Genomic DNA, 11,590 nt, shown 5'->3' with positions numbered 1-11,590 from the left:
TTGAACCATATATATATATAAACTCATGTAATAATTACAAAAATCCTAAAGGACAATTATTATTATTATTCCAAGGTCAGACTCTAACACAAAAAAGAATTACAGAACTCACAGAAAATGAAACATCATCTGGATAACAGGACTTGGGACAGAAATAAGAAGGAAAGGAGCTATGAAGATGGAATGGGAAATATAAACCATCCATTCACCAGTTACTGCACAGAAAACTGGATACAGCAAAGAATGATGGTAGGTGTCACTGGCTTCTGTGCAAAACTGTACATTAGAGCAAAAGTAAAAGTTAAGAAGATTTTCACACACTTTCATGGGGTGCTTGCCTAAGCCCCTGATATTCGTTGGCCAAATGGTTGAGTTATTTCTCGTCTTTACATGTGTCCTGACAAACCCAAGGGGTACATGGTGACTTGAGGAAGGTCTCTGTTCTAAATTACATAACTCTCACTTTAAAAATATGTTCTTGACCCACAGAAATATTGACACATGTTAGAAAACATCATTTATTCCTTGTCTTCTAGAAGAAGAATGAAGAGGGGGGGAGGGGGAAGAGGAGGAGGGGGAGGGAGAGGAGGAGGAGGGGGAAAGGGAGGGAGAGGGGGAGGAGGAAGAGGAGGAAGAGGAAGAGGAGGAGGAAGAGTAGGAGGAGGAAGAGGAGGAGGATTGGAGGAAGTCAAATTGATTGGCCCCAAACTGGGCAACAATGCATGAGTATTTTAGGAACAAACTGATCATAGAAGCAGTCTATATGGGCATGTTTCTAACTAGGAGTTGATATCTTTTTTTTTCCCTGTATGTTTCCTTTGGTGAGTCTAAATGTCTAGTCAATTAGTGCTTTTAATCCTGTTGTTAAGGTTAACCTAACTGAGTGAACTTATGTTAAATTTTATTTAGAAAACCACAGGCTCAACTAGAACAGTACAGGAAAAAATACAACAGATTGCTCGGATTAAAGTGAAATTATTCCTTCTTCTAGACTTTCTGACTTCAATACTTGCATGTATCACAGCACACTCCACCATGAACCATAGTTTATTTTCTTTAGAAATTGTTCATAGCAGGAAAGAGAGATTTACTTAACTTCTTTTCCCATTTGATGCCTACTAAAATATTGCACCACTTATCTTCTGAAAAATAATATGACATTGTATCTGTGATCATCCATTGAACTTTAAGGTTTAAATTGAGATGTAAAGGGGACTGATCCTTCTAGCTATAATATTCTAATTAAAATACTTTACGTGCACCCATAAGCAAACTCTGAAAATATTCTTGCAGTCGACCGGTAGGTGTTAAATTCCTGAGAAACTAGTATGCCAATGGTTTTAAGACTGACTGGTGGTTTTTCTGCTTGAGAGACTGAAGTGTATTGGTTTTGACACAGGATTAAACCTGAGCATGTATGATTACAACTGTCCACACGATAAAGCTTGGCTTTCAAATTTCAAAGTGTCTACAAAGCAGAAAACTGCTCTTTTACACAGAGAAGTGGGGAGAAATGAAAAATAAAGTATCACATCTCATTTGTAGACTTTGTTCCTTCCTTTGAAAACACCTGAAAGAGGAGGTCATGCTGTTCTATTAAAGTGGCTTCCCTTTCACACAGAGGCGAGTGCATGATTTAAGAGTGTGCTCATCCTGGTCGTCATGCCTTTTATGCTGGGTGCTATTGAAATATGAATACACCACTAATTCCTTGCAACTCCTAGATTGTAAATCAAACACGCCACTTAGTAGATGACCCTTATTCTTCACTTCTGTTCTTTACCAAAGATTACCAGGTATCTGTGGGAATGACAAAAAAATCAGAAAATTGTAAGGAAAATGCTTTAACCTTTCACTGCCCCGAAGGCAATATGTGTGTTTGGAACTGTTTTTGTAATGAAAGCAACAACTGCTCAAAAGATGAACATTTTAGTCAAACAATTTGGATACAGTTTATATATTCCTTATTTTACAGTTGTTTTATATTCAAAAATCCATTAAGAAATGCAAGGATTTGGGGCAGGAGAGATGGCTCAGTGTGTAAATGTGCTTACCACCAAGTATTAAGACCTGTGTTTGAAAACAAGGATGCACATGATAGAAGGAGAGAACTGACTCAGAGCCAACACATACACAAACACAGACACACACAAACAGACACACACACACACACAGACATATACACAGACACACACATAGAGACACACACAGAGACACACAGACATACACACAGAGACACACACACACATACACACATACACATAGAGACACACACAGACACACACACAGAGACACACAGACACACACATATAGACATACACTCACAAAGACCTACAGACACACCCAGATACATAGACACACACAGCCACACACATTCATTCTTTAGTGTGTGTATAATATATTTTCTAATTAAAGAAAATGCAATGATCTTCCAAAGTGATAAATTGTTAAGAAAATTTTTCTTGAGGAAAAAGTTAAGTTTAGACATATCTTTAAAAAAAAAAACAAATTAATCCAGCCCAACAATAATAACAATTCTTACACACTAGATATCTGCTATGTCATGTCCACCTAGAATACGGTATGTCTGGAAGTATAGCAGTGAAAATATGCTGGTTTCACTAGAAGCTGGCCATTGTTATTAACAGAGATCAATTTCAGAAGCAAGGACTTCAGTGTATTGATGAACAAGATCATTCATGGTAAGGTCAAGACAAATCTCACTGACACTAGTGGACAAGTGAACTTTTAGAAAAAAAAATTTCCAGATAGGAAATAACTCAAGCACATATAAATGAAACTTGAACTATCATCTTGAAAGTAGTAAAGAGAGAGAGGTAGCCTACTGGGCCAAGGAGCAGCCAGAGTGGAAGGTTTCAAGAAAAACTAAGTCCAGTTCTCTAAAACTATTGGACCATTAATCTCTGGGTAGCTCAGCATCTTTACCCCCAAACCTGCTCTTCTGCTTCTGACTCTCTCTCTCAACAAAAGACATCACTATCTTTTTACTATCCTGAGGCAAAACTCTGTATCTGATGCTGAGTCTTGACTTTTCTTTTGCTCTCATCCTATCATCAAGCTATAGCCATGTTTTAAAGATTACATTTTATTTCTCATAAAGATCTTTCCGTATTACATAAGACTTGAATATACAAGTCCAGATGCTGTGTACACAATGCTCACAGTGTAACAGTATTGATGGTCATAAGTCTCTTAAGAAGTTAAGCCTAGTGAAAGGTAACTTAGTCATTGTGGATGCTGTGCTCAAACAGAATTAATGTATTTCTTGTGGGACTCTGGTTAGTTCCTTTGAGAGCCTGTTATTATGCATAGAGCAAGATCATCTTGGCTGCCTCTCTCATCCTGTGATCCCTTCTTCCCATACTTTCTTCCATCACGATAAGCTTGTATCCATCATGATGTAGCTAGAAGGCTCTCACAAGCCAGAATTGTGATAACTATTAATATTAATGTTAATATTAATAGAACTATTAGCTAAATAAATCCTTTTTCTTTATAAATCACTCAGCAGTGGGTATTTTCTTATGGCAACAAAATTAGACCAACAATACCCTGACAACCTAGAACTTCAATTTTGACCGAGAGATTTCACACAAATAAAAATTATATAGAGGGAGAACTAGTCTGGGAGTTGAGACAATTGAAAGAATAGCATAAAGAGAAGCCAACTGTCACTCTCAGAGTTTGACAAAACCAAAACATGTGGCATAACTAGACCTAGCAATGTGCTGGCTTCAGTTCATTAGGGGAAAACAAAACCAGTTTGCAATTCCTATGGTGTAAATATTGCACTACCACTAATTTCAAGACACCAGTTTCTCACTAAACCAAAGTTGGGGAAAGAAGCACACATTCAGGTCTTAAGAGTGGGCACAATAAAAAAAAAAGAGTGGGCACAATCAAAATCATATATCAAGTATAATTTGGAGATACAGCAAGTAGGCATCATCTTCCAGAGATTTTGTCTGAGCAGAGGAGTTGTTAGAAGAGAATACGTTCATTCATTTAGACAGTTCTCCCACTTTCTGTTTTCTCTTTGATGGGTCTCTTCAGCCAAAGCTGGCCAAACTTCTACTGAGTCTGATAAGCACAACCCCAAATCTCCGATCTCCTGAGATCAAAGCTGGAGAAAGACAAGGAAGAGATTCCCAGGCAGATGACTCAGAGACAGACACCTCAGGCTCATGAAGCAATCGTGCCTCCGTTGTCATTCTGAGAGCATGGTGACCACATAGAGGCTGGCATTCATTAAGCATCGATAAATATTTTACAGAATCAATGAATGATTTATTAGCAAATGTAATGTCAGCATTTAATAATCAGGAAACTGCGTTGCTTTGTGTGTATATGACTTTCTATCAAACCACATTTATTGGTGTAGTAGCATTTGAACTTATCCTAAGCACATGTAAATGTACTGTGTGGCTTGTTGATTTGAAATACTTTGAATGTGTCCTTTACTCCTGTGACCCCAGCCCATGCACTTTGTTCAGAAAAACCAAAGGATTTGTCTAACTTAATCACTCATAATTTTTAAAAAAAGCAGCTTCAATAACTTAGTCATTGGTAGTGTAAGAATTATCACAACTCTGATGTGTTCTCCAAGTCTCCCTGTCCATCTGAGCATTGACTGTAGCTTTCAACTCCAAATCCTTGGCTTAAAATATTTGTTTCTACTGCCAGCTTGTAACAATACATGATTATTTGAATTTGAACCTGTTCCTTGTCTGGCCAACCTTCTATTTCTAGCCACATCCGAGACTCATTCACTCACAGGATGTACATGTGCAAACTTCCTGTGGACTTTGTAGTACTTCTTCATCATATGACTGCCTTTGTTCAGAATCTCTTAGTTTGATTCATAAATCAGATCTAAGATAAACAAATCCGTTAGTTAAAGATTAGGGACAGATTTTAATTAGTCACATAAACTTACAATGGGAAAAGAACCCAGCATGAAATCAGTGACCTTTGACTTGTTTACAGGTGGCAGAGCTTTTTAGAGGGTGAATGCAAGGATCAGGAGCTTAATAGAATTGGGGACGGAAAGAATTAAAAGTGTGTGTGTGTGTGTGTGTGTGTGTGTGTGTGTGTGTGTGTATGAGGACATGTGTGTTTGCATGTGTGTATGTGTGTTTAGAGGTGAGGGATAGGGAGGGAGCCACAGAGGAGTGGTTAATTCAGGCTCTAACTGAAGTAACTTCTATGTGGGGCAAAAACTGTCTCTATGTCATACTCTTGGCACAGTAAATTCTTTTAGCAGTACTGAGTTTTTCTTGATCAAGCACTTAAAGAGGGGATGGGGGAGGTAGCCTTATCCTAGGCCTTGAGTTGTTAGAAACTGGGTTAATATTTTGCCCAAGTCTTGCTAGCAAATGTTGAAGGCTAGGCAAGAGGAGAATTAAAGCTGCCTTGCTAAGGAAAGCATAAGCCTCAAGGCCAGCCTGAGCTACGCCCAGAGCATAAGGTCTCTAGGAGAATGGACTATATTTACTGCACTTTGAACTACTTCATGTGAATTATTCTCCAATTTCACTGCCACTTAAGAGTGCGCCAAATGGTGGGTGAGGTCTTCCTTATATGCAAGCAATAAAATATTGCATATTATCCATAGAGAATTTTAAAATGTTTGCTTTTTATTATGACACTGGGTTGGCAATTTTAAACGGCATCAGTGGTAAAAATTTATTCCCTTTCCCTAGCTCTTTTGATGACCTTAATTCTAAATAATTTCCCTAGCTATTGTAAAATGTTAACAGGAACTAGTAACTTTCCTATTTGCCCGTCTTTATTGCTCATCTCTTACAAATATTGTACTTTTACAGGGAAGTTAATCTGGGGAATAGCCAGTTGTACAGCTGGCCTTTGATACTTGTGGTCTCAGCAATTGTTTTCATTTTTAAGTAACTCGTGATAGTTTGAAGCACAGTTGAGCTTACTCCAGGTACTGTGTGTGACTCACACTGTTTATTCAAGCAGAAAATTCAGAGTATAACAGAATTGCATGGTGAAGGGGCTTCAGTATTGTCATTCTGTGTAGATGATACTTGAAACAAAAAAGTCAGAAATCGTGTGAACCACATAGTGTTTTTATTTGTGTAATATGAATAGGAGTTCATCCATATTAAAGAGTTTGTTTAAAATTTAAATGTATTCTTTTTTAAATTAGTAATCATTTAAGACAACAAATCTAGAAAACAAAACATCTTGCCAGAGGGATCACATAGCTGTAGCCTCATTTATACCTTTTTGAAGACATTATGGTTTTATGAAAGCTACTTAATATTAGAAAATTTTTGGTAGGAGATGTAAGAGAATTAATGGCCAGCTAACAAAATCCACGGTGTTAAATAACAGTAAAATAAAATCAAAGTGACTGAATTGCTTGTTATCCATCTTTGAGTTTGTTATTTATTTTCCTTTTTTTTTTCAGATTGTCATGACACACAGCCATCTGTGGCAAATTTTCTCTGTTTACTTTTTTTCCTGCTATTATCACTCTGATCTATTTTTTTTCACCTGATAACTGTTACTGAGAAATAATTTTACTTTACGGGAAGCTGCAACTGAAGTTGAGAGAGATAGAGAGTGGGGTGGGCAAGGAGAAGGAAAGAGGAAAACCCAAAGGAATAGAGACAAAAGCTGGGCAGAGAGAAGGGGTGGGAGGGACAGAAGACTGGACAGAACCTAGACAGTCACTAGAAGCATAAAAACCCAGACACTGAGATCTTCTGACTTCATTTGCTGGATGAATGTTTTCAGCACTTTCTGTCTGAGTCTCCCATGAGATATCTAGAGAAGGTTAAGTCACTCAATATTCATTTAACATAGTCTTTCTTGAAATGTTCCTACAACAGTTATTTTGTGGGTCATAATTTTCAGCACCTAGTGTATTAACAATATAACAGGAAAACAGAGTACAAATTAAATGGGCCAAGCTGAAGTTTTGCAAGTTATCGCACATTATGGTGTGTGTATCCTTCTGAAAAACTAAAAGTAGATTAACAATATAGAAAACATACAAAAGGTATAAAAAGATAAACCTGAGACAATTTTTTCCCCAATTAATAATAAGAACATAACACACAAGAAAGTGACAGGAACTGAAAGCTTGACAACACACCCTATTCCAGGGACCACAGAACACAAGCTCCACTAGGCTTTGTTGGCAAGAATACAGAGTAATAGAATCCCCAAGGGGAATTTGGGAATAACAAACTTTAAGGTACCTTTGGTCTTTCTACATATTAGCCATGTCTAGCAACTTTTTTTTTTTTTTTTGGTTTTTCGAGACAGGGTTTCTCTGTGTAGCCCTGGCTGTCCTGGAACTCACTCTGTAGACCAGGCTGGCCTCGAACTCAGAAATCCGCCTGCCTCTGCCTCCCAAGTGCTGGGATTAAAGGCGTGCGCCACCACAGCCCGGCTCCATGTCTAGCAACTTTAAAGGACTATTTTTAGGATACACTGTGGAAGGGTATAAGGTTCATAGGGTCTCTTTAAAGCATATCTTTGTTAACAGGGATATTATTTGTAAATATCCATAGTGGCAAGGTTAAATGTTAGTGTCTCCTGGTGTTTTAGAATAAAATTTGCTGCAAACTTCAGAATCTAACAGTATGGAAACTTGATGCATGTTGAATGCAGAATGTGGAATGAATGCAGTAGCAAACATGAATGGGAACTCTTTACATGATTTGAGATGGCCATTGTACAAGACTTCTCAAATGGAAGACCGTTCTGAGAATCCAAGGGGAAGGAAATCAGTAGCAGATATTCATCCTCAAACCACCCCCAGGGCAGTGATAGGTATACCTGGAACATATCTACAAGTTACTTCTGATAGAAGTGGACCTTGTCCAGAGGATGCTGCATCTCTATGGCTAGACACAGAGAGGAGCCAGGGAGAAGCACACATGGTAAGTAAGAGCTTTATGCTTCTTTTGAAAGTAAATAACTAATATTGCAGGTAAGTGTGAAAGACGCCTTGACTGGTTATGGGAAATGAAGAAGGTGATAATCAGAAGCAATTTTAGTTTCAAATATCCCAAGTCCCAAATAGGTAATCTTCGGATTACCAATCCTATCAAGACATTCAATTTCCTTAGACAGGAATAGCATATATGACAGCTAGAAAAATATAGTATAGATACTAAGTATTGAAATCTGTCAGACTATAAGAATAGACTATTTATAAATGATCTTCAGAGATTGAGAAATGAATGCTGAATATATAAGTTCTTAAATATTTATCACATTTAACCTATTAAATGTACTACTGAATAGAAGATACATCACATATACATGTAATATAGTATGGTAGGTAGGTATAAATGTTAATTTTGAATATTTTGATTAATTTTGATTAACCAATTAAATTTTTTCTGATTCTTAATTTCTCTATTCCACATAATATAATATTCACAGATTCTAAAAACTAGACTGTTTGGTGAATCAATACTGTGGCTACCTCAAGGATGGTTTGAGCCTATAAAATATCCCAAAGTAGAGCATAGAAGATGGTGGGATATCTGATGTGGAGCAGGGATGAATCAGAGCTCCAAATGAGCTCCAAAAATGCACTTATCCCAAGAATTGCTACTGATTTCTTAGCAGAGGGCAACATATAAGTGTACTAGTGAAACCTAAGCAGAGCTGCCCAGTAACAAAAAGAATAACAACAAAAAATAATTGTCATTACACACTGAGGAACAAGGTTTCTGACTGTCCTTGTTAAATAAAGTAAATTAATCTAGCTTATTGAATGGATGGATGGATGGATGGATGGATGGATGGATGGATGGATGGATGGGTGGATGGATAAGTGGATGGATGGGTGGGTGGGTGGATGGATGGGTGGATCCATGGATGGGTGCATGGATGGATGGATGGATAGGTGGATGGATAAGTGGATGGATGGGTGGGTGGGTGGGTGGGTGGATGGATGGATGGATGGATGGGTGGATGGGTGGATGGATAGATGTATAGAACAAGTTCTAACAGTGGCACTGAATGTCTTCCTAATTAGATGAGAACTCAGATACAGGTTAAAAAAAAACTTTAGCATTTTCTTCTTTCCAGGTAAACTTGCAGATGTTCATACTCCTTGCATATTTTCTAGACTATAGACACTCAATGAGTTTGTTTTCTTCTCTTCTTCCTCTATCTGCCTACCACTGTGACATCCCTTCTGAAGCAGGCTTTGCATTTCTGAGCTGGCGTTAAATCTCCCCAAATGCTCTGTCAGCCATGCCCACTGTTCCAACTCTATTACCAAGTATTAACTTTTACTTGTTATTATTTCCAGCATAATTGCAATAATGTGTTTTTCTTGCTACTGAATATTTCTTTTGATGCATTCTGTCCTGAAAGGCTTTTCCCACCATCTCTACAGCTCTAAATCCACAGCCAAGGACATTTGCCAAAGCTAATTTTTATCATTCTGCCAAACTTTCACTTTTGATTCTTCTGACAGCTTTTCCAGTGACATTGCCTTTTAAATCTCTATAAAATTGCTACATTCTTTTTCTGAACTTCCCTGAGTCTGATTTTCAAAAGTTTATATGACTTCACTTCTCCAAATATGATTCTACATGTACACACTGAAAACAAAAATGTCACCCCTCGATGGTCATGCAGTGCCATGGATATGAGAGCTGGCCCCAACCCTTGAGTGGGTAGCTTGGGAGAGCTGGTCCCAAGGGCTTGAGATGAGAGAGAGGTTACCTCACCTCACCTGGGCAGCACAGGAGAGCTGACTCTGGTGGAGTGGGAGAGTGTGAGCTTATCCTGAGGGCTAGAGCTGAAGAGTAAGAGCTCTGCCCCTGCTCCTTACTGGTTCCAGGTCCAGTGCTGGAGAGCCAGCTTTGGTGGTATGGGTGTGGGAGAGCTGGTCCCAAAGCCATACGCATGGCATAGTCAGTCTGCCCATTGACCGATGTTACAGGCTAGAGGGCTGTCCTAGCCCCTCATCTGGGCAAAGTAGGAGTGCTGGCACTGGTGGTGACCAACTCAACTACCACCCAAGCCCAGATCCAGAGTTATGAGTTGGCCCACCCAATCATCTACCCCATCTATGAACTCCTGGAGCAAGCAAAGGGGCAGATTGTGCAGATCTAAAGCTGCAGGATCTCCATGATACAGGGCCACAGTAGGATATGGACTCAGAGAGGAGTACAGTGATACAAATGTAGCAGAAGCCAGAGGCCTAGAACCAGACAAATGACTCACTGCAATGAACATTTACAACTACAACTGTCTGGTCCTAAGGCTATGCTGTGTTACAAACCATGACACATGCTGTAGCTTCATGGTAAGATAATTTTGCGGATTTTGTTTGCTTGTTCATTTTTGTTTGGTTGGTTTTGTTTTGTTTAGGGGGGTTACAAAGGCAGAAAGAGGGGTGGGGAGATGGACGGGATTGGGGTACATGATGGGAAATTCACAAAGAATGAATAGAAAGATTTAAAAAATGTCTACTCTACAACATTTGAGAAATGAATGATTATGTATGTATTTAGACACTCCCCACACACATACAAACATATCATATGTATATAAGCATATTATGTGCATACATGTTTATATATGCATATACTATTGCCTGAGTCCAGCTTTCAATTCTCACCATTTATGAAGCAGATATTTTTACTCCAGATGGAGTGCATATTATCCTTAAAATATTTGAGAAAACAGTAGAAGCCACAAGGACCCACTCAGAGCCTTTGCCTGCCTTTTTCCCCTGAGGTAGGACATAACTTGGAAAAGAGTTTCTGACTGTTCCCCAAGGCTGGAAGTAGGACACTTCTGTGTGAGGTTTGCCTCCTATAGCTAGCATAGAGACGATGCTTATCTTTGAAAATGCCAGAACCCAGAAAAGGGGATGAGTGAAGAGGATGGATATGATTCCCCAGTCCATTCTCTTTAAACCCAGGCTCTTCTTCCTAGCACCCTCCTCTCCTATATCTACTTCTTCATCAATCTCCCACTAAGAAGTAACAGGCTGAGCATGGTGGAACACGCATTTAATCCCAGCACTTGGAAAGAAGAGACAGGTAGATGTCTGTGAGTTTGAGGCCAGCCTTGCTTACATAACAGGATAGCCTAGCTGGTGTTAAATAGTAAGATTCTGTGTCAAAACAAACAAACAAAAAAGAAGAACACAGGTGTATACATTTTAGGGGTATCCATTCTAGGGGTGGGGTGTCTTCATTTCCATAAGTCTGCCATGTACCATAAATATGAATGCAGCTATATGTATACTTATATCCATGCCATCATTTAACTCATATTAATTATTTAATACACACAATTGTAACATGCCATCTACTTTAATCTACTAAGAGCATGAAATGGCCAGACACTAAGTTCTTTAAAAAAAAAAAAAGTAAGGGTTCAGTTCACTAGAAGCTTTTGGCCACCAGCCTTCACGACCTGCACTGTCTTCCCTCAGCATGTAGCCTTCTCCCTTTGAACTGCCATTAAAGACCACTAGAGTAGATAGTTCAAAGTGCTTTCAGTGTGGCAGCGGCCATTTCTGTCAGCCTGTTGCATGACCTTAGGAGTCTCAGTC

The sequence above is a fragment of the Grammomys surdaster genome, unplaced genomic scaffold, assembly GCF_004785775.1.
Source record: "Grammomys surdaster isolate TR1022 unplaced genomic scaffold, NIH_TR_1.0 126153, whole genome shotgun sequence".
NCBI classification, from domain to species: domain Eukaryota; kingdom Metazoa; phylum Chordata; class Mammalia; order Rodentia; family Muridae; genus Grammomys; species Grammomys surdaster.
Note: the sequence above shows the minus strand (reverse complement) of the source record.